Here is a 25,372-nt window from a genome sequence, read left to right on the forward strand (position 1 = left end):
GCATACACCAATTTACAACAATTAATGGTATTTATTAAAGAATAACATCCAACTGTCGACCTGGTATACTGTTTCTCAACTCACATAAAGCCACTGAACATAGCTTCCATAAATGTGTACTTCGTATAACCACTATAGAAACTAGAGAAAGATAAAACAAGGTAGTAAGGAATGTTTCTACCGTGCTACTGAAGCTTCCAAACCAAATTACACATCCGTTCCAAAAGTATTCACTGATAAGTCCACCAAAGTTCAATTACACCATTCGGTTCGTACTACAGGAGCTTCCTAAGCGAAAAGCACATCTGCTTCAAGGATACTCGCTGATAAATCCACAAAGGTTCGATCACACCATTCGATTTTAATCAAAGCAAAAGTTTAATAGTGAGCGCTTTCACGGCTATCAGAAGCCGCTTCTTCAGACAAACAGAGTTGCGCCAATAAGGCGCACAATTTATACACAATGTAGCAAACTTTGAAGTCTCCTCCCACAGCATCTACACAAAGCTTTAAAGTGCTAATGCCAAATTCTAGTACATCAAAGCTGCAAGCATACTTCATTAAATAAAAACTACATTGGCTAAAAATATTTTAAAACCTGTTACATGCCTTATTATTAATAAACTAAATTCGCAAAATATGCGACAAAGGCAATAAATGCAATCTTCCACATCCAAGTGACATATACATGAATTACACAGAAGTGCAACATATATTTTGACCAAGCATGAGGACAAATGTAGACGACATAATGTTATATGTCGACCTCTATGCTGAAGATACATACTCTATATATATGTCGATGTGAAGCTCATTAACCACAATAGACAGTATAAATCTAAACTACAATCAATGAACACATTAAAACCATTAGAAATATTAAAAAACTCATAATTCAAAACAGTTCTGCATAGACAGACAGACAGATAATTTCATTTAAAATCGTCAGACTCACTATTAAGAAAATATATGTATATACACCTATCACTTAAAAATAATACTGTTATAATCTGTGAGATTATACACAGCTATATAGCAAAAATATATCCTAAAGCTATATGTGCAAAAAACCAAATATCAAAATCCTAGTGAAATACGGACTGCAATACATAGTATGCCTGTAACGTGCTAGTCACTCTAAGTCCACCTAAAAATTAAATGAACAGGAAAATAGGTATGTCTGATACAAGTAAAAACTCGTATCCGCCGAAGATAGTGGAGATGCAACCTTGAACAGCTGCAGGCATTCCATCAAGATTTGAACTCTAGTAGCTCTTTCTTGAAGTTTACCATGAATTATGATGTAAGCAGTATTGATTTCCTGGATGTAACTCTCTTTAAAGAAGAAGATTCGATTAATACCAAAATACACCGGAAAGCCTGCTATAAACCATCGTTTCTTCATCGGGATAGTATGCATCCCCCATACATCTTCAAGAATATTATTAAGGGCCAGGCCATGAGGATATCGAGGTTATCTACAAAAGAAGGTGACTATCATGTGGGATTAAATGAACTAGGTGAGGGCCTAAAGGCACGTGCTTATACACACAAGGAGATTCAGAAGGTATATGGAGAGATGGAAGAACTCAGAAAGAACAGAGCCAAACCCTATTTACTTGGTGGCAGTAGTAATACAGGCAAATCTAGTCAACAATGTGACTATAGACCACTGGGTTTTGTTGTACCATTTGGCCAAGGTACCTATCAACTTCAGTCTATAATACAGAAGAATTGGAATATTCTCACTGCAGAAAGTAACATTATGAAAATAGTAGGTTCCACTCCCAATTTTACCTTCAGCAATATGGTAAATCTCAAGAGACTGTTGTGTGGCACGAAAAGTGCTACCAAGTATGAGAGAACAGGCTTCGAGAGAACCAGCAAATGTGGGAGATGCCAGCAGTGTAGATTCATAGATGAATCACACTATTATAGGCATCCGGTCTCTGGTCATCTGTGGACTATCAATTGTAGCAGTGACTGCAATACTAGAAATGTTGTATATATAGCCCACTGTGTTGTATGTTTTTCATTTTATGTGGGCAAAACGAATCGAACTCTCAGAGAAAGGATACGTGACCATAACTACTGTTTGGTTAGAGAGGAGGAGTATAGTGCCTTGGCAAAGCACACACTTAGAGAAGGTCCAATGCACACATTCCTGTACCAAGTTCTCCAAATAGTAGAACCCAGCATAAGATTAGGTGATATAACCAATCTTACTGAGCAAGCTGAATTAAAATGGATGTGCAGGTTAGCTGCTCACAAGGAAAAGGGTTTAAATGAAGTATTGTCAATAAAACCGCACTTGAAGGGGAGACCATTGAGATAATTGGTTGATCCTTCTATTATTACAATTAGAAGTTAGCAATTTTTATGCTTAGTTCAAATGATGCTATCTAGCTAGGAGAAGGTTAGTCAAGTAGGAGGGTGACTTTCTAGGTCATCTCGTGCCTTATTGGCTGTAGTATATACAAGTTCATATCTGGTCACTGCTAATTTTAATTTTTAGCTCCCTAGAACCCTAATTGTCAATGTCTGTATTTCTATACCTCCTCTCAGTTTTTGCACTTTTGTTCGATTAACATCTTTATCCTGAGTAACCTTTAGGTAAATATGCAGTTCATTACACTCAGCCATAATATATCCTTTGACAAGTGTCATATATACATACATGCATATTCTCACTGTATTATACTGTATATTTGATTAACACATATTTTTCTATGACACGTAGAACAATATATGTGGTTAATTATTTTCATACAAATGTTTACTGCGTGTATCCATGACGTACAGAATGATTTATTTCTTCTGTACATGAATCTATTAGATCATGGTATATTAGCACACATGTTCATGTATTTCTAGATTCGTCCACACATTGAGTTGTTTTTATTAATGTGTCCATATAGCTACACCATTTATCATCTATCTTCGGCGGATACGAGGTTTTACTTGTATCAGACATACCTATTTTCCTGTTCATTTAATTTTTATGTGGACTTAGAGTGACTAGCACGTTGCAGGCATACCATGTACTGCAGTCCGTGTTTCACTAGGATTTTGATATTTGGTTTCTTGCACATATAGCTTTAGGATATATTTTTGCTATATAGCTGTGTATAATCTCATAGATTATAACAGTATTATTTTTAAGTGATAAGTGTATATACATATATTTTTTAATAGTGAGTCTGATGATTTTTTAAATGAAATTATCTGTCTGTTTGTTTATGCAGAACCACTTTGAATTATGAGTTTTTAATATTTTCAATGGTTTTAATGTGTTCATTGGTTGTAGTTTAGGTTTATACTGTCTATTGTGGTTAATGAGCTTCACATCGACATATATATAGAGTATGTATCTTCAGCATTGAGGTCGACATATAACATTATGTCGTTTACACTGGTCCCCATGCTTGGTTGAAATATATGTTGCACTTCTGTGTAATTCATGTATATGTCATTTGGATGTGGAAGATTGCATTTATTGCCTTTGTCGCATAATTGCGAATTCAGTTTGTTTATAGTAAGGCATGTAACAGTTTTTAAAAGATATTTTTAGCCAACGTAGTTTTTATTCAATGAAGTATGCTTGCAGCTTTGATGTACTAGAACTTGGCACTAGCACTTTAAAGTCTTGTGTAGATGTTGTGGGAGGAGACTTCAAAGTTTGTTACATTGTGTATAAATTGTGCGCCTTATTGGCGCAATTCTGTTTGTCTGAAGAAGCGGCTTCTGATAGCCGTGAAAGCGCTCACTATTAAACTTTTGCTTTGATTAAAATCGAATGGTGTGATCGAACCTTTGTGGATTTATCAGCGAGTATCCTTGAAGCAGATGTGCTTTTTGCTTAGGAAGCTCCTGTAGCACGAACCGAATGGTGTAATTGAACTTTGGTGAACTTATCAGTGAACACTTTTGGAACGGATGTGTAATTTGGTTTGGAAGCTCCAGTAGCACGGTAGAAACATTTCTTACTACCTTGTTTTATCTTTTTCTAGTTTCTATGGTGATTATACGAAATACACATTTATGGAAGCTATGTTCAGTGGCTTTATGTGAGTTGAGAAGCAGTATACCAGGTCGACAGTTGGATGTTATTCTTTAATAAATACCATTAATTGTTGTAAATTGGTGCATGCTCACGAACGCCAACTTTGAATATATCTTATCTTGAAAGCTTTGATTATTGGAGCATATTATTGCTTGCTCTCCAGTTCTCGCCCTAAGGGTAGTGGTTTCTTTTATACTTTGCTGCACAGCCTCTGGAGGATTCTTTTATATATATATATATTTTTTTATATATATATATACACACATATATATAAGGCCAAGCCTTGTAAGCTTGTTGTAAATCACAACAACTAGAACAATTTTACAAGACAATACATATCTGAAAGGCTAACAACTATTCTTCTATGAAAAGATGGGCTAAGACTGTTCTGACTGGTATTTCTTTAGATGGAATCTAAAGTGTGAAAGATTTTACTAATTCTTAACTAATAGTTATAATGGCCATACTTTACTCCTTCAGAAAAACAGTGTTTGCAACCAAAATGGTCCTTTATGATGATTATACTTAGCTGCAAGTGACAAGTGAAACTGAAATATTAAGTACCATAAATGTTTGCTTCAAAATTATCTAGCAATGTTATGTAAAAAAAATCAGATGTAGTTGTTTGTCATGAGAGGTGATGCAGCTTACAAGAACGTGTACTTTAACAATTTTCTATGATCATCACACATAAAATTGCATGAGTTCTGTCTGAGTGTGCAATATAGTATTGCCACTTGTTTGGAATGTCACTTTTAAATAATTAATTTCATGCATACGGATTCGAGTGGCAGCTTGTGCAGAATGGATAATGAAACAGTTATGCAGAAGTGCACTTTCATGTATTACAAGCATGATAGTGATAGTGTAGTTTATAAGCATATGCTGTATTGCAGATTAAGTTCAAACAGTGCGAATTCCTATAATATTAGAGTGACTGCGTATATAAATTTTAAACAAGAGCCCATTGACAGGTGGTCGTTCATTACAATATTTTGATTACTAAACAGTATCCATGTGAATTGTGGAGGCTCGCAATGCCAAGTTCCAGAATGCGGAGGCTGAATGAGTGAAAATCCAGATTTACTCATACTAAGTCTGAGGTTGCCATTTTCAAAATATTCCCCTTTATCCAAGGTATGGTGATCTTGGAGTTGGTGTAGAGAAATTTAGGGGGAGTGGTTGCTTGTCCTTGCAAAAGACAAGTTTAATGGAGGAAAGCAATGTTTAATATTCACTCTTCTGTACTTTCAGTCTTTTTTTTTTTTTGTTTTTATTTTGTCATTTTGGGACCCTGCATTGTGAGTCTTGATGTTTCATTGTGGAGTGTTATTAAGCAGTGCTTTGAGAAGGAAAATATTCCTGCAGATGTCATTCAAAAACTATATCCAAAACAGAGTTCAGTACCCATTAGGGCCAATTATAACTCAGGTAGAAATGTCAAACTTAGCTGACTTGTACAAGATCACACAGTAAAGAACTTCATGGGCTGGACTCAGAAATAGCTTGCATGAACTGTATGATGTAACGTGACATTTTTTCAATTATGTAGACAGTTTGTGATTTAGGTAATGCTGCACTTTCTGATTAGCTCATGACAGAAAGCAAAATACAAATAATTACAGTGGAATGCAAATATAGCCAAGGGTAGATTATATGCTGTTTAGAAACCTGCAAATGCCATAACACAATAAATATTGGAATTAAACATTAGAGGCAAATGACAGACAGTAGTCAGTTAGCAGCCATCTATATATTTGCAAATAATCAAATGGATGTACAAGAAAGACATCTACGACCTCAGCAGGAGATTATCAGACATGAGACACCTTGTCGGAGCCTCTTCCATTACCTTAACCAGCTCTTTAAAATGATGGCTTTACTGACTGTGGAGAGAGCTGGTGCAGAGTCAGTGCAAATTATGTACACTACATGACTGCCAACCCAGTGTGACATCCCTATACCTCCAAAACCAAAGGATACCTGGAGCTAGATGCACTTGCAGCTGGGACTTCCCAGTGCTGCACTGATGTGTGTTAACCTGTCATTTCTTGCATACTCAAGAAAGTCTCTAAAAATCAAGTCGTCCTTGAAGCTAACCATATTAGGTTTCCACATCACAAAATGGGTGTTACGTAGCAATAAAAGCCTTTCATGGCATAAAATAATTCTGAATCCTCTGAACACTAGATTGCATGAAAATTACTATAAAAGTACCAGTATATAACATTATGAACTTGAAATGATAGTACTTGCTGAATGCAAGGAGGTGTGCTGCACAAACAGCCAAAAATTAACATTTGTGTTGGATGTACTGCAAAGGGCATGCTAAGCAGACATAGAGGTTGTGCAACTTATGCAGAATGTTTGAAGATGATTATATCCTACATGGTCTTCTAGAAGGTAAACACCGAAACAAAGTGACCGTATTACACACATGTAGAGTCTGGGATACTAGTAGTACTGAAATGAGTATATAGAAGTATTGATTACCCCTCTAAAAGTAATGATGTAATGAAATAAAATAAGGATGTAATCAATGAAAAGCTCTACTCACAGCTTTGAGCCCTACAGAGCATACTTTGAAGAATGACTGTACACCAGCAAAATCCTACAGAATGCCTGTATGATAGTCATGAAACAGTAGGCAGATACAATGTAACTTTACATGATTCAGTATATGGAGAGATGTATACAGACACTAGATACAATGTACGTATGTATGATTCTGTATATAGACAGATGTTTTGAGACACTAGATGATATGGGGTGCAACCAAAAATAAAACATAGGGGAGTGAGAAATATATTGTGCTAACTAAAGCCCTTGTAAGACATGCAAAACCACAGACATGCATGCTAATGTATAACCCTCATGTTGTGACTTTTCCTCAACCTGCCCTGTTTCATCATCCTCCACCTACAGATCTCTGAGTTTATGAATCATACAGAGAAACGTGTCTGTAACTGACAGAGTATTTGTTCTCCTGAAATGTCACTTCTGGTGCCTTAAGACATCCAGAGATACATAACAGCATGCACTTTAGAAAACAGATAAGTTGCTAACCGTACAGTGACTGTTGACATCAGGCAGTTAATTACCTCCCTAGCAAAATCCCAGGCATCAGTAAGTAAATTCCAGTAAGAAAAGTCATGGGTTGACATTGATGAACTTGGGGAAGATCAGCAACTGCCAGTGGGATGCTGGTGGTCACATTATATAAAAGTATTAGTGACGCAGATACAACTGATAAAATATGTACCTTAACTTGACATATGTTAGTAATGTGCCCATAGGTACACGATGCACATGTTAGAGTTGTTGCTATGATATGATAAACACAGAATATGCTGAGCACTGCATATGTTGTGGACATTGTGCACCAGGCATCAGTATAATAAATCAGGAGACATTAGGTGCCATGCTGATCATCATTTGCACTTATAATGAGAGGTCCATCTCACATCTACAGGTAAACAATGCACTGGAGAATATTATAGGTCTGCACAATGCACATTGCATCAGTGGAACCAAGGAGTACAGCTATCATGTGCAGCTGTGAAGACCTGCATACCTGCTGTACCACCGTGTAAGCATCATCTATCTTAGTACTGCATGTTGCCAGTGGAAGTTACCTGATCCTCATTGCTGAAGTGTTGACATAGGCAATGATTAAAAGAATGATGGAGTGTTTGTGTTACAGAGTGACAGGGCTAGTAGCTATCAATGCAGCACTGCTCATAACATGCTTAATAATAATATCCAAAGGCAAAAAAGTCTCTAATCATGAAGCACTTCAGCCTCTCACATGTATACATGCCACATCTGCCCATGTGTGACTATATTGCAGCTTGGTGGTATTGATAACAAAGGAAAGTGTTTTATATGGCTGACCACTGAATGAAAATGAAATAACTCTTGATAATGTCTTTCAACATTGTAACATGTATTGCCTGCATTTGGGTTAGTACACATCTGTAAAGCCAGCCAATGGGTCATACCATGTGATGGTTTGCATCAATTCATGATGACACCTCTCTGCACTGTCATGGATGATGCCTACCATTCCATTTCACTCCCTGGATAGTGCTACTGGGGCTTTCCATGGACTGCATCATTTACCCATGCAACATATTGTTGAACCCATTGGTCACCCATTGATGCATTGGCAAATCATGTCTCCAGGGAAACTCGAAGACCTATTATTGAATGAGGGCAAGGTGGTCTCTCAGAGAATAACTGGCACAGGCTATTCCTACAAATATGGATATGGCACAGAACCAAAACCATCATCTTTGTGTACCAAAATGGAGCAGATTGGTATAGTGCCTGAGTCTGACAGGATTGCTTTTACTTCAGCAGAGCTGAGTCTTATTGGCTAGGCTAGTAAAGGCTCATTAGCCTAGTAATCACTTATGAATCTATGAACCAGTGGAAGTGAAGTACTAAAGTTGTTCCCATCTTCCATGTCCAATGTTAATGCTGCTGTTTTATGTGTCAAAGGTTCAACCCCCCAGCCCCTTTTACGTTATATTTTTTAATAGAGGGCTTGGGAAATACTTTAAAATATCCCTGCTGTCTCACAGTGTGCAGAGAGCTAATGTCCTCCTCATGAGGAACAAAAGTACAGGGTTAGCATCTTTTTCTTATAGAGTGTACCTGGTGTCTAGTGTTCCCCCAACCCCACAAGCCCATGTCTTTGGTGTTGCACAGCTTTGTTATTTATTTTTAACTGCCTTTAAGGCATGCTGTAAAGAGTTATTCATGTGTGCTGCACAATGGAGTCCCCAGTGAAACAGTATTAGGTAAAGTATATGCTTGCCTTACAGGATTTGCTCTTGGGGGTCTATTGGGTGTAGGCTTATGTGAGATGTTTGGAGTTGCTTTTCATGAGATCGACAGTTCATATCCTCCTCCTCCTTGTATTGGCCTTTTCCTTGTCACATGGGTTGTAGATCAAAAGGGTACATGATGACTACTTTACTCACATGGTTAACAAATGAACAAATTAAGACTACATGAAAAGAGTTTGATATCCAAAATTACACGGAGTGATTGTGTAAGAGATGGAGGGATGGTTCATGGTGAACATATCCACAAACTGTTGGATTTCTTTGATTAGTATGTGGTGCCTGCCAAATTATCTACACAATTATTTATGCAATGTTTCTGCCATTCCTCTGCTCTTCACTAAAGCAAACAAAACAATACAAAAAACTTATATATTGTTCAACACATCTCCTAAACTGGATGATAAAAATGAGGCTCATTTTGCTGAATGGCATTTCATTTGAACAGTTTATGAAACAAAGCTTCCTAAGAAAAAACATTTTTGATTACATATTTTGTCAAAAAGCTGTTTTACTTATGTATTTTGCTGGTTTCCCAATTAACTACGAAATGCAGGACTGGTTATGGGTCACAAGTGTGGTGGATATAGAAAAGTTTATTGTAATGGTTAAGGCCTTCACATTATAGACACAAAGTGCATAGTTTGATTCAGACCTATGGTTCTTAGCTAAGATTAAAATTTATTTATTTATTTATTTATTTACATTTGTTGACCGGGAGTGTCCGACTGGACGTAGGTCCATTTTCAGTGGAGGCCCGGGGAGAAAAGCTCCACAGTCAAAATAAGCAGACAGTAGTTACATTGGATTACATAGCGAAAAATGTCCTTTTGGGCAGACATCTCGACCAGTCAAACTACGTGTCTCGGAACATCTCAGTGACATCAGATGTAAAAAAACAACCAACGCACTATATAAACATACTCTTACTCATGGTACTGCACAATTTCATTTCACTATCATTGATAAAATTATTGGTGATAGAACCAACAAGAGTGGTTGGCATAATAAACTTGATTTAAAAGAAAAGAAATGGATAACCAAATTGGGTGCATTATTTAATCCAGGGTTAAATGAATGTTTATAAATAAACATTTTTATATAGGATACATCCTTGTTGTATATTTGATTATGTATATTTGGTGTTTCAATATCTAGATATATATAACAGAATACATATACATGTATAAATATACATATATATATAGTTATTTTTTGTATCACTGAATGTATTCTGGTCCTTAATGTATTTGAATGTATTAATTCTTATTATTTTTGCTGATTATTTATCAGCAAATGTCCAATAACTTTTTAACCAATCAGTATGGCTCTACTTGTTTAAATTCAGCAACTTTGACAAGCCTCCTTGCTGTACACTGAAGAAGGCTAGGTTTACAACCCAGGCCGAAACCGGTTTGTGCTAGGATGCCATTATGCTGTTTGAGTAGTTTTTATTAAACTACTTTTTGTTTGAATACAGTCTACTTGCTGCTGGCTTATTTTTTCTTTTTGGCAACCAAAAATAAAACATAGGGGAGTGAGAAATATATTGTGCTAACTAAATCCCTTGTAAGACATGCAAAACCACACACATGCATGCTAATGTATAACCCTCATGTTGTGACTTTTCCTCAACCTGCCCTGTTTCATCATCCTCCACCTACAGATCTCTGAGTTCATGAATCATACAGAGAAATGTGTCTGTAACTGACAGAGTATTTGTTCTCCTGAAATGTCACTTCTGGTTCCTTAACACATCCAAAGATACATAACATCATGCACTTTAGAAAACAGATAAGTTGCTAACCGTACAGTGACTGTTGACATCAGGCAGTTAATTACCTCCCCAGCAAAATCCCAGGCATCAGTAAGTAAATTCCAGTAAGAAAAGTCATGGGTTGACATTGATGAACTTGGGGAAGATCAGCAACTGCCTGTGGGATGCTGGTGGTCACATTATATAAAAGTATTAGTGACGCAAATACAACTGATAAAATATGTACCTTAACCTGACATATGTTAGTAATGTGCCCATAGGTACACGATGCACATGTTAGAGTTGTTGCTATGATATGATAAACGCAGAATCTACTGAGCACTGCGTATGTTGTGGACATTGTGCACCAGGCATCAGTATAATAAATCAGGAGACATTAGGTGCCATGCTGATCATCATTTGCACTTATAAAGAGAGGTCCATCTCACATCTACAGGTAAACAATGCACTGGAGAATATTATAGGTCTGCACAATGCACATTGCATCTGTGGCACCAAGGAGTACAGCTATCATGTGCAGCTGTGAAGACCTGCATACCTGCTGTACCACCGTGTAAGCATCATCTATCTTAGTACTGCATGTTGCCAGTGGAAGTTACCTGATCCTCATTGCTGAAGTGTTGACATAGGCAAGGATTAAAAGAATGATGGAGTGTTTGTGTTACAGAGTGACAGGGCTAGTAGCTATCAATGCAGCACTGCTCATAACATGCTTAATAATAATATCCAAAGGCAAAAAAGTCTCTAATCATGAAGCACTTCAGCCTCTCACATGTATACATGCCACATCTGCCCATGTGTGAATATACTGCAACTTTGTGGTATTGATAACAAAGGAAAGTGTTTTATATGGCTGACCACTGAATGAAAATGAAATAACTCTTGATAATGTCTTTCAACATTGTAACAAGTATTGCTTGCATTTGGGTTAGTACACATCTGTAAAGCCAGCCAATGGGTCATACCATGTGATGGTCTGCATCAATTCATGATGACACCTCTCTGCACTGTCATGGATGATGCCTACCATTCCATTTCACTCCCTGGATAGTGCTACTGGGGCTTTCCATGGACTGCATCATTTACCCATGCAACATATTGTTGAACCCATTGGTCACCCATTGATGCATTGGCAAATCATGTCTCCAGGGAAACTTGAAGACCTATTATTGAATGAGGGAAAGGTGGTCTCTCAGAGAGTAACTGGCACAGGCTATTCCTACAAATATGGATATGGCACAGAACCAAAACCATCATCTTTGTGTACCAAAATGGAGCAGACTGGTATAGTGCCTGAGTCTGACAGGATTGCTTTTACTTCAGCAGAGCTGAGTCTTATTGGCTAGGCTAGTAAAGGCTCATTAGCCTAGTAATCACTTATGAATCTATGAACCAGTGGAAGTGAAGTACTAAAGTTGTTCCCATCTTCCATGTCCAATGTTAATGCTGCTGTTTTATGTGTCAAAGGTTCAACCCCCCAGCCCCTTTTACTTTATATTTTTTAATAGAGGGCTTGGGAAATACTTTAAAATATCCCTGCTGTCTCACAGTGTGCAGAGAGCTAATGTCCTCCTCATGAGGAACAAAAGTACAGGGTTAGCATCTTTTTCTTATAGAGTGTACCTGGTGTCTAGTGTTCCCCCAACCCCACAAGCCCATGTCTTTGGTGTTGCACAGCTTTGTTATTTATTTTTAACTGCCTTTAAGGCATGCTGTAAAGAGTTATTCATGTGTGCTGCACAATGGAGTCCCCAGTGAAACAGTATTAGGTAAAGTATATGCTTGCCTTACAGGATTTGCTCTTGGGGGTCCATTGGGTGTAGGCTTATGTGAGATGTTTGGAGTTGCTTTTCATGAGATCGACAGTTCATATCCTCCTCCTCCTTGTATTGGCCTTTTCCTTGTCACATGGGTTGTAGATCAAAAGGGTACATGATGACTACTTTACTCACATGATTAACAAATGAACAAATTAAGACTACATGAAAAGAGTTTGATATCCAAAATTACACGGAGTGATTGTGTAAGAGATGGAGGGATGGTTCATGGTGAACATATCCACAAACTGTTGGATTTCTTTGATTAGTATGTGGTGCCTGCCAAATTATCTACACAATTATTTATGCAATGTTTCTGCCATTCCTCTGCTCTTCACTAAAGCAAACAAAACAATACAAAAAACTTATATATTGTTCAACACATCTCCTAAACTGGATGATAAAAATGAGGCTCATTTTGTTGAATGGCATTTCATTTGAACAGCTTATGAAACAAAGCTTCCTAAGAAAAAACATTTTTGATTACATATTTTGTCAAAAAGCTGTTTTACTTATGTATTTTTCTGGTTTCCCAATTAACTACGAAATGCAGGACTGGTTATGGGTCACAAGTGTGGTGGATATAGAAAAGTTTATTGTAATGGTTAAGGCCTTCACATTATAGACACAAAGTGCATAGTTTGATTCAGACCTATGGTTCTTAGCTAAGATTAAAATTTATTTATTTATTTACATTTGTTGACTGGGAGTGTCCGACTGGACGTAGGTCCATTTTCAGTGGAGGCCCGGGGAGAAAATCTCCACAGTCAAAATAAGCAGACAGTAGTTACATTGGATTACATAGCGATTAACAATTTAACATAGCAATTAATTATAAATATATTTACAGATGAAGAACATAGTACATCAGTAGACAATTAGAATCTTTACCTGCAAAGTACATAATAGACATTAACACATATTACAATAAGAAGTCCCTGCTGTATAATAAGTACTAGGCTTATGAGCATCTGAGCTTGCTATAATCAAGGTAGTTAGTGGGGTGGAAAGAAAGGTAGTGGTTGGATGGGGTGGGTGATATCAGAGTGGGAGTTGCAAGGGCATAGCCAGCATGTTTTTAGGTGTGCTTTTAGTAAAGTTTTGAAGTGGGTGCATGATGGTATGGAGGTAATTGTGGGTTGGAGGGAGTTCCATAATTTGGCTATGGTGCAAGAGAATAGTGCTTCACCAGCAGAGTTATTGGCTTTAGTGATCTGCAAGTGATTTTTGTTGCTGGAACTTAGTGGTCTGGTGGTGCGATAGGGTTGGAGTAGATTCTGAAGGGATGGGACATTTAGTGGATGATTTACTAGCTTGTGGGCGAGTGATAGTTGATATAATTGAAGGAGGTGAAGGAGTTCAAGCCAGCCCAGTTCAGCAAGTGAAAGACAGTGGTGACTACGGTAGGATGCCCCTGTGGTGAATTTGGCGATTTTGTTTTAGCAGGTCTCTAGCTTGTTTAGATTGTATTGCCTTAGGTTGGTATATATTGGAGAGGCATAAAGCAGAGTGGAGATAAGGTGGGAATTTGCTATGGAAATCTTTGCTGCTTTGGTGAGAAGTTGCTTATTTCTGTATAATGCTCCTAGATTTTTGTAAACTTGTTTTTTTGTGGTCATGGATATGTGCATGTCAAATTTTAGTTTATTGTCTATTTCCACACCTAGCAATTTGGTGTGTTCAGTTGGGTATATAGTGGTGTTGTTTTTTGCTGTGATGTTAAAGTGAGAGTTGTTTAGAGTATGTTTGGTGGGTTGGAAGATGAGTAGTTTAGTTTTGTTTGGGTTGAGTATTAATTGGGCATCGGATAACCAAGTTTCAGCAGAGGAAAAGTCTTCCTGTGTGACTTTTTGCAATTTGGGTAGGGACTGGGCTGAGCAGATGATGGTTGAGTCATCTGCGTATTGTATGAGTGTGCCATGTTTGGTGGCATAGGCTAGATTATTGGTGAAAACAGAGAAGAGTAGGGGTTCAAGGATGGATCCTTGGGGAACCCCTATGGTGACAGGTAGTTGGTGAGATATGTCATTCTGCCATACAATGGATTGTTAGCAGTCAGATAGGTAACTCTGAAACCAGTTGGTGGCTGATTGAGAGAAAGATAGGTTATTGAGGACAGAGATGAGTTGTTTGTGTGGGACCATGTCAAATGCTTTAGATAGGTCTAGGGAAGTAGCAGAGGAGAGATAGCCATTGTTTTTATGCTGAAGGATAGTGTTAGTAAAGGAGAGTAAGGCAGTGGTGGTGCTATGGTTTGGTCGGAAGCCATGCTGAGTATTGGAAAGGAGGTTGTTAGTAAGGATGCAGTCTGAGAGCTGAGAATGTATGCATCTCTCTAGTATTTTGGAGAGTGGAGAGAAAATAGCTATGGGGCGGTAATTGGTTAGTTCTGTGGAGAGGCCACCTTTGTGCAGGGGAATTATATGTGATACTTTCTACAGTGTGGGAACGTAACTTTCTGACAGAGATAGGTTAATCAAGAGGGCTACTGGGTAGGGCAGAGCATCAGCTGTGATTTGTAGGTATTCACTTGGGAGGTTGTATGCTGCTAATTTGGTGGGCTTAAGTTTAGTTAAGAGTTTTTTTATGTTGGAGGTAGGTACAGGAGAAAAAGAGAAGGCAGTGGGGAGATTACTAGTTGAAGGTGTGGGTTGGAGGGGAGGGGGTTGTGTTGTTTAGCTGGTGATCATATGGTTTGTGTGAAGTGTGTGTTGAATGAGGTAGCAATATTTTTGGAGGAGTGAGGGATGTTAGGAGGACGGGTACTGACTTTACCTGGGTGGAGGATGGAGTTTATGGGGGACCAGAATTGTTTGGGGCTGTGTTGGGAGGAGTCTATGGCAGACTGGTAGTATTGGAATTTATCTTGTTTTATTAACTTTTTAACTCTACTGCGTAGTTCTAGGAATTTCTGTCTAGTCGAGGGGGTTTTGGTTTTGCGCCAGTGCTCCCAGGCTTTATCCCTGTTTTTCATTTCTGACAGTGGTTTTCTGTAGCCATGGGGAGGGTTGTGCTTTCGTTCTGGAAAGTCTTATGGGGCATGGTAATTAAGGATGCTCAGGAAGGTGGTATTAAAAAATTCAACTGCGTCATCAAGACTGAGGTACTTTAGGGGATGCCAGTTACATTCATTGAGGGATGAGATGAATGTGAGTGGTTGGCGACTGGACTAGTTGGGTGAAGCCATGAAGGTTTATATGATGGGTTGGATTGTTGCCAGAACAGGACTGCCAGTCAATATTGAAATCACCTATAATGATAGTTTCTTGTGGGAGATGGTGGGTAGACCAGCTGAGGAGGTTTTCTAGTGGAGGGATGTTTTGGCCAGGTGGGAAGTAGCATCCAATTATGTTGATGGTTTTGTTTTGGTTTATTTTGAGGTTGGTATATATTATTTCTTCATTGCCTATTTATGGAGCTGATGATTTTAAGATCTGGATGTTTAGATGCTGTTTAAATATTATAGCTACACCACCTCCTTTTTTGTTTAGCTGGTCTACTCTTAGTATGCCGTAACCTGTAGGGAGTATTTGCTCACTGGTAATGTGAGGTTTTAGCCAGGTTTCTGTCAGGATGACTATATCTGGGGAGTACAAGTCTATGGTGGCATGGAGTTCATGGACTTTGTTGGATATACTTCTAATATTTAGGCTTAGTAGAAGGAACTCGGCTTTCTATTGGCTGTGATATGGGAGAAGTTGTGGTTTCTAGTCTGATTATGAGGATTGGGGTTGGAGATGGTAGGGCCAGGGTTGGGTGGATGTCTCCACTTAGGGCTAGTTTTGATATGCATGAGGTTATTAGTTTTCTCAGTTTTTGAATGTGTTTGTTTATTAGGGAAACTTTATGATTGTGCTCTGTGGGTAATAGGTATGGTGGGAGGCTTACTATGTTAAGTTGTAGGGATGCTTTATGTTTGACTAATATAGTTGGTAGAATATGCGGGAGGTGCATAGGGATGGTTCTTGAGTTGGTGGGAGGAGAGCTGAGTGAGGGTGAGACTTGAGTGTTGGTGTGAGCAGTAGTACAGTGGTAGTGGCTGAGTGGGGGAATGATGAAGCTTTGGTAGGATGTAAGATATGCAAGGAGAGTGCATGCAATGAGCATAGGTAAGGTATGCATGTACATGTTAGTTGAGGAGGTGTGATAGTGGGAAAATGGAGGAGGTAGTGTTGGATTAGCACTGTGGTTGACTATTGGAAAGATGGGAGGAGTTTGTGAGTGTAATAAAGGTAGGACCACTGGGGGCGGGAGGGAATAGGGGACAGGGTTGGGAGCAAAGCAGGTAGAGACCCTGTTAGTTGCTCTTATGCGGGGTCTGGAAACAATCAGGTAACAGAGTAAACTGATAGATGAACATATGATAGTGACAAAGGGTGGTTGTAATTTTAAAAATGGTGCCTGCCACAGGTAATATTTATTAACTCTGGGATTGGCTTAAGGTAATAAACAGGGAAGGGGGAGGGGGAGAACAAGGGTGTGAACAAGGGTGTGGAAAAGGACCCTTTTTAGGCCAGTTAGTTTAACATTTACTTAGGATTATACAGGGATTATGAACTACATTGTAAAGAGGAATAAATGGAAGTTAGTGACTCTGAGCCTGCCAAAGACATGAAGACTGTTGTTAGTATCTTTAACTTAAAAAAGTAGGATTAATCTAGCAATCAAATGATGCTCTGTGCAAATGCTAAACTGTGCAAACTTTACAAACATTAATTTCTACTTTCAGATTTATTGGTGATGTATTGAATAATACCATTCATACTTGCCATTTTGAACATTTTTCAGGCTTGTTTGCAAAAAACTTGTAAATCAACATCACTAATATGGTGAATTATTTGCTGAAAGAATACTCATTACTGAGACAAAAATCAGAGCAGCCATGTTACAGCCAAACAGACTTCATGCATTGTTATACTTGCATACTTTACAACTCAGGACACATTTTGCTGATAATAGACCATAGTGTGTTCATTATCATATGTCACTCATATCACTGACATTTAAACAGACATCAGAACGTGCATAAATCTATAAATTCTCCAGACATGTCTAGATTATATTTTTACACAAGTATGACTACTGTTTCTTTATATGAAAGAAAGTCACGTGGATAGATGATATAGAAAATGCCTGCCCCGAATATGCATTTAAGTTTTCCTTTTCTTACTGAAAATTTACAAATAATCAGGTTCCCATAATGTAGGCAAGTAGCCAGTAGAAAGAGTATAAACTACTATCAGAGAAAGTGATTATACAGGACTTTTACAAAAAATAAGCACCACATCAAAATAATTACTTATCCTATTCAATCTGAGAAGTATTTTGTCAGACTATTAAGTTTCATAACACAGCTATATTATTACTTATGGAAAATAACCACATACCTGATAACTGCAGTCTGAGATGTCAGAAGTAGCACACTTTCAGCCCAGGTAACTTGAATTTATAGTCTGTCATGACTCCTCTAAACCTGTTAAACCTGTAACGAGTTTTAAACATCCTCTTAGCATTATGCAAGAAAAAAATTGCATAATTTATATGGTCACAGCAAATTTCTGGACTATAGAATTTTATAGTGACATGTATAATTAAGTCATATGCAAAGAAAATGTTAAAACAACCCAAGTTAGTAATTTAGTTTAACATTCCTCATAACATTATAGTATTAATGAATAAAATACATTTTTATGAATATCCCAGCAACATGTTTTAAGTCTTAATGCACCTCTGAAATATTTTTTAATAACTTCTTGTTACTGAAAATACTGTACTGTTAATAATGCATGTTAATATGTGAATTACTCTTACTCTTCTAAGACTTTACCTTTAGCCCGTTGTGTGTATCTAAAATGTATTTTCAGTTGGGCTATATATTCTTTTGACATACTGTTTGCTTATTATATGTATATGCCACTGCGTTGCTCATATTTTTTAAGAAAAGAGTTCACGGAAAAAATCAAGTGCTAGTAAATAAAACACGAGTGTGACCTACATATATGGAAGAAGTCAAAATTGACTTACAATCATTTAAACTAAATGTCAACAACTTAAACCAACTTCTGCATTTGTGAACTGCAACAATGTTATACAAATACTCAGCTATGTTAAAATAATGTCAGGTGATAGCAACAGTGTAAAGATGCATTTTGTCCATACCACAGAAGTAAATATTGCACTCTAGTACATGAAGTAGCAAGAAGTGTGGCGGTGTGCAAAGAGGGGGAGATTGAAAGAAATAATGCAGTAAGGACTGCGTGCAAATGACCACATAAGTTCATACAAACATGTCATCATGCTAATGAGAGCAACTGTATATGCAGATGATAAAATCAAACATAGTGGAGCTAACCAGAAATGTATAACATTAGCAAAATGGGCGGAAGACATCATCTGTTGTATACATGAGGATTTCTTGGTGTACTACCTGTGATATGATGCAGTATGAGCTGAACAACATCATTTAGTAGCTCTTGGAACCAGTCTCCTTGATGTCATGCATAATTGCCTCCATTTGTGTCTCAGATGGTCCAGCAATGGTTAATGTACCATCACCTTCACAATTGGGACATTGCTGACCTCTGATTGTGGGCAGAGATACCATGCAGGAGTTAGTAAACATATGCTGCCTTCACATGTAATCACAATGGATGTTTAAAATGCCTATCCTAGTCAATACTGAAGCCTGTGTAGCATTACCAGTCTTTGCTGCAAGGACATTTCAGAATCTGTCAGGGAAACAGTAGGGAGTTTTACAGGAAGCAGCCTTGCAAATCTTGTACCAGTTCTTTGATAAGGTTCTGTAGCATGTGGCACATATATTTAGTTTGCATTGACAACAGTAGAGAGAACTACAGCCATGTGGACATTGCCTGACATAGTCCATTTCCCCAAGGTTCCTGAGGCCACTGACTATGCCCACACTGCTATCAAAGCCCTTATGATTCATCAACTGGAAGGACTTTCACTCCATCATCTGCCAGATGATGTTCAGTCCACAAGGTATTGTATCCACAGGGCTATCTAGATGGTAGGTGCATACATTGAAATGCACAGAGTCCCTGATAATCTGTTTCTGTGAATGAGGGCAGCAGACCATTCATAATTGTGTCCACTTTTGTGTGCTGCAGGTGATGCATGATAAACTTTGGAATTGTGGCTTGTGACCTCTATTTACAGCTTGAAAACCATGATGGTGATGGTATACAACACTGCACTGCCCTGCAAAGTTATGTAACACTGTTGGGCACGTCTGAATTCCTGAAGGCCCACTTCTATTGCCTGAATACATATGATGGCACACCTCAGCATGCTTTGAAGACCTGCATCATAATATTTGTGGTCAGCACCATGCTGCACAAGGTTCTATGTAAGCAATCATAACATGGAAAACCATACAACTAAAAAGAAAAGCGCAGTAGGAGGAAAGATGAGTATAGTCCAAACTTGTTTATTGAATTACCAAAATCCACGCCAACGCCAACATGGAAAAGCATACAACTACCAGACAGACTGTTTGCAGCAACAAATTTGGAATTCAGTGAGGAGTCTTCAGAGAAACTTAATGTAGTAGTACCCTATGCAAGACTCACTTGGGTGCAAAATACTGTGGTACTGGCAAAGAGGTGGCACATTATATACGACTATGGGGTTTACAAAGATAACATAAAAAAAAATGGAATCATACAATAATACACCAAAGCTAAGCAGCACAGAATATCGTCTGTCCATGCTATAATTTAGACATTACATTAGCCACACAGGTCTGCATGGTGAGGAAGGCATGGTCATCACCATTTTCAGAGGTGGAATTGGGCACAGTGGCAGAGGACCACAATGTTTACATCAGTGCAAGGGATCAAGGTGGTGGATACAGTAGTCCTCTACACGGTTAGAAGATTGATGCAGTCAGGGATCACATCTTCTAGATAGGGAATGAAGCTGGCAGGAGGTGGAAGCTCTCTATGTGCTCTGCTTATCCCTACAGTAGCAAGAACAGAGGCATCCAATTTAATGGAAGGTGTAATACTTCATGAGTATGAGCAGAAATCCTGCTGTTTACCTCCTTCCATGTGTAGAAGTAGTACATTATTAGTGCTCATAACCCAGCTGGTCATGAAGCATTACAGTCCATAGTTAACTGGGGAGAATGATGATGTGCAACTACAGAACCTAGACCAACTGGGCTGGTGGGGTATACTTGCAATGGAGCTAGAACCATGTCAGCCATGACTGTGGGACTGTACAACCCTAAGGCTATAGGTAACCAGAGAAGCTGAAAGCACTGATATTGTCTCTAGAACAGCATGTGGCAGCCATTTAATCCACATATGGCTGCTTGCATAGCTACAGTGACACTGGTCTGCATCTTCACTCATGTATTCATGAATGCCACCATGCAGCCACTGATGATAGTGGGCATGTCTGCACCATGTACTATGTGCCACATCACTTGGTTGCCCTTGCAAAATGTCACAATCATTGCAGCAGTCAAGTATGCCATTCAGCATACTCAGTATCTCTGGCACAAAATAGCACCCGTCTATGCCTAGATCACTGACCTGCACATCTGCTGACCAACGCTAAGGATGGCAGCTATTTCCATGAAAGTTTCAGCATTATGGACATGATAGACTCATACACACTATTCTCTTATGCTCAGCATGCACCTTAAAGGTGGCACCACTCTCTGCCTTCCTCCATTATATTGGCAGTGATTGATGGGATGGAGACCTCAATGTCAACATCACTGACAGAGCCACTGTACCTTTGGATTGTGCCATGCCCATGGTGGCATCATCTTCAGTCACTGGTGACATCCTGACATCAGGCATGTCCTTACCTGTTGTGATGGAACTTCCCACAGTGGAAACTCTAAATTCAGAAAGATAACATACTTCTGGCAGACGAAAAAAGTAGAATGATGAGATGACACCAGGATCTCAACATAAAATGAACAATCTTTTATTTTAAAAAAACATAAGTGCTTTCACAGCTCTTGCTGCTTCTTCAGATGTCAGTATAAAAATGCAGTCACACACACAGCAATTTATAGAGCAATCTAACTAGCAAATCAACCAATTAAGCAATTATGTATTAAAAAATACAAACAATAAATGTAATAAAAATGTAAAAATAAGACATAAACTTAAAATTAGCTAATGCACATAAGTGTATTTAAAGCTCATCTAAAAAGTGAGCGTGTCTGTAACACAGGTTTAAGGGGGACTTTATCATTTAGTCCTGAACCATAATCAGCCCTTAGCCTAGCTATCCACTTACTCTCTAAGCTTTCAGTAGCATTCTTAATATGACCCAACCTCTTAGTAGCTGCTACCTGTGCTATAACCTGAAACTTAAAACAATGTGTGTGTGAGGTGAGCTTCACATGTTTAGAAAGAGCACTGCACTCAGTACCGTTATTAATATGTCTTAAGTGTTCTACTATACATTGCTTCAACTGTCTATTGGTCTTGCCTACATAACACTTCATGCAGGTAGTGCAGCATGCTAAATAAACCACAAGAGAAGAGGCACAAGTAGCTTGAACATCAGACACATACTGTTTACCCAGATCTGCATATATAAATATGCCAGTAGTGTCAATATAACTGCAGCACTTACAAGTATGACATGGTCTAGTTCTTTAATAAGTGGAACCCATTTTGTTCCTAGTGGTTTTATCATCAATAAACTGTTTTGGATAACAAAGCATCTGTTTTAAAAATAATTTCTTCTTAAAGATAAAGTTAGGTTGTTCACCCACTATCTTTTTAAGATCATTATTCATTGTTATAATGGGCCAGTGCTTCCTTATAATATCCAAGACATACCCTGTAGTGTAAGAATATGTCACCGGTACCCTGCATTTACCATCACTCAGTCTCTTAGGATGAATAGAAGGTGGGTTAAAAGAAAAGATGGGCCTGGCTCTACCTTCTCTAACATCAGAGACTTTATTCAATACTTGTTGTACATTACATCTCTTATAGCCCCTATCCACAAAACTAATTCTCCAGATCCTTCATTTCAGCCATAAAATTGCCATCACTGGCATTCACCATGGAGACTCTAAGTCCTTGCCCCTGTATTATGTTATCATATACATATTTAGGGTGCATGATTGTTCAGTGTAAAAAGTTGTTCCTTTAACAAGGTATCCTGTATAGTGAAGTATCCATCTGTTCACTGCTTGAAACTCTGACAAGTACATCTAAGTAACTAATTTCTACCTTGGAATACTCAGCGGTAAATCTCAGAAATGTAGTACTAGCATTAATCTCTTCTATAAACTTAACCAACTCATCTCATATACCCTTCCAAATCAAAAAAAAATCATCCAAAAAATGTCTGTAAAATAAAATGTGTTCTGCATATGTATCAACCAATATGTACTTCTGGCAGTGTTGACAAAGAGTTGTCACTCCCACCATCATGTACACATTGCAACATGCTACCTGACCTGATAATCCTTAGGCATACACTTACCTTGTGGTGTTGGTTGTCTCTGTTGGAGCCCTGCTGTAATAGGCAGATGTGTGGTTATTTCTATATAACCACAGCAGTTAAGTCAGTGCGGCAGAGTCCTACAGTTCTAGAGCATGTGCCTAGTAACTTGGTATGTCTCATAGAGACACCCATGTGGTAGTCACCAGCCTAACCCCCCCAACAAATCCATACCACTGCTAGGTATACCTGTTCTATAACTTCTGTCTACAAGGATACCATGCATTCCTCCACCTGCATCAGGCTCATCTGAGTTGACGGTCCATCCCCTCTGGCCAGCCTGTCTCTGGCAATTTCCTATATTTGCTTTTTGCATGCAGTATCATACTGGTCATCCAGCAATGCATTTCCACTGCTATTCTACTATGACTGCCATTAGAATCCTACACCAGTCCCTCTCAAACATGCACACATCTGCCTTTCCCCTCTCAAGAATAAAACTAATATATTTGTATAAGGCCTCCTGTAGTACATACTTCTCTAATGTAGCAAGTTTTGCAGCCTTTGACTTCCCTTTGGTCACATGACAATATCTGTTCACTTGTGGATATAGTGTGTATTGTATAAATAGTTCCACTTGTGAAGGCTGCCAGCCTAGCTAGATAGAATTTTGTAATTAATTCTATGTCATTGTATATATTAATGTAATCCACAAGCTTGTTCTACAAATGTAAAAAGAACTTTATGTTAGGATTAAACTATATGTTGTACTGAGCTTCAAAAATGTAACCACAGTGCACCCTGCTGGAAGAAAGCTGATAAGTCAAGCATTTTATGACTGTTTGATCTCCAGCTCAGAGACAGGATGTCTGGACTAAGAAATTCTTTCTATCATTTTAATTTAAGAGGTAATTACAAAGGTTTAACATGTAAAATGTTTTATTGCTCTGGCTTCCTGCAGGTGTAGATTACTAAATCAGAACTGTTAAAAATGATGCAATCTGAAATGACTCAGCAGTACTGTGTTATTAATTTAAGACTTTCCCAGAGAGAAAGAGCATTTGGGATATTGTCTGAACCTGACAACATTCACCAGCACTCTGCCTTTGCTCTGTAAGTAAGATCTTAGATCTTTGTATTTCTCTTAGAGTTAGATAGAAATTTAACCAGATTAGTCTAGCTGTTTTCTATCTTTGTGTCAGACTATCCTACAGTATTGGTTTAAAGCATTTTTATGTGCTCTCTGAACTGTCATTGTGTCGAAGTAATAAGATTTGTCTTAAGTTTTTATTATTTATTATTAAATATGTTTAATCCTTTCAACTTTGGCTGTTTTGTGTAGAGATAATTTAAGCTCTTAGAGTACATTGCATGTATTTGGAGATACTGACCAAGCCACTCCAATAACTTTAGCCTTGGGTCCCACTTACTATTTGGATAACAGTAATATTACACAGTGAAATTGGTCACCCTTTGGGAAGGGCCTTATTAGTAGCTGATAAGAGTAGGTGGTGGCAGTGATTACTACCTTATAGCCTGGCAGGAGGGGGTATAGCTGGAGAACCTGTGCCAACCTTTCCCAAGAGTGTCTGTGTGTTTGGATATAAACCAAATCTTAAAGTGCGTGTGTGTCAGCTACTTGGGCAGGGACACAAAGCACTGGTTGGACAGAGAGGGTACTGGAGGTTTTGGCTTGCCTACTCAGGTGGGATATGAACCCTATAGCTGTGCCAGTGGGGAGTCTTATTGGGGATATGGAAAGAAAGAGAGAAACCAGTCCCAGACTGGCTGTGATCTCTGTGTGCTCTTAAGGGAAATTTTATTTTACTGTGTGTCTACTTGTTATCCTTCCCAATGTGCACACCCCATCACTGGTGCTAGTGGTGAGGATTGAGGCTCCTTGATTACTGGGCCAGTGCACGGGCATCACACCACTCACCACTCATTTCCTACAGTCCTGCATACTGCTATGCTTCCAACACCTGGACAGTGTTCCACATTGTGACAGCAATGGGCATGTTACTAAAAGCATGGGATATGATGACACTGTGTTGATGGCATCAGCTGAGTCCATTGGAATGCAGGCCTCATAGTCTCCATAGCATATTTTGTAGTCTATGTGTAAAGTGTTTGCTGGCACAAACCCCATACGGCAGGATAGTTCTCCTGCCTGATCTTATTCCCTGTTCCCCATAATATTCCCCCTTGCAGACCTACCACCTGTCATTCCCCATTCTTTATTTCCCGCTAGGGTAACTTACCCCCAGCTGGATTGCTACCTTACCTACATTGTACTGTATTCATTGTCCCCAAGCAAGAAAGAAAACTTATCCTGCCTTGTAGTCTTTTAGTCTGTTAGTGTGCTCCTCAGCAGGACTGCAACCTGCCTTACCCTGTACTATGTACCCTGTTAGTGTAC

The 25,372-nt window shown here is 38.5% G+C and overlaps 1 protein-coding gene across 1 annotated transcript in view; it reads right to left on the reverse strand.

Annotated features, from left to right (window-relative positions):
• The window catches only part of LOC122795767 (DELTA-thalatoxin-Avl1a-like), a 93,532-nt gene extending 75,567 nt beyond the window's left edge, over positions 1-17,965 (reverse strand). Inside the window, exon 1 of the mRNA XM_044064089.1 lies at positions 17,895-17,965. The gene's annotated coding sequence lies outside the window, so the exon portion shown is untranslated. The remainder of the gene's footprint in view (positions 1-17,894) is intronic.
• Between the last annotated feature and the right edge of the window lie 7,407 nt (positions 17,966-25,372).

This window comes from Protopterus annectens, chromosome 2.part2, assembly GCF_019279795.1.
Source record: "Protopterus annectens isolate FY-2018-M chromosome 2.part2, PAN1.0, whole genome shotgun sequence".
NCBI lineage: Eukaryota > Metazoa > Chordata > Ceratodontiformes > Protopteridae > Protopterus > Protopterus annectens.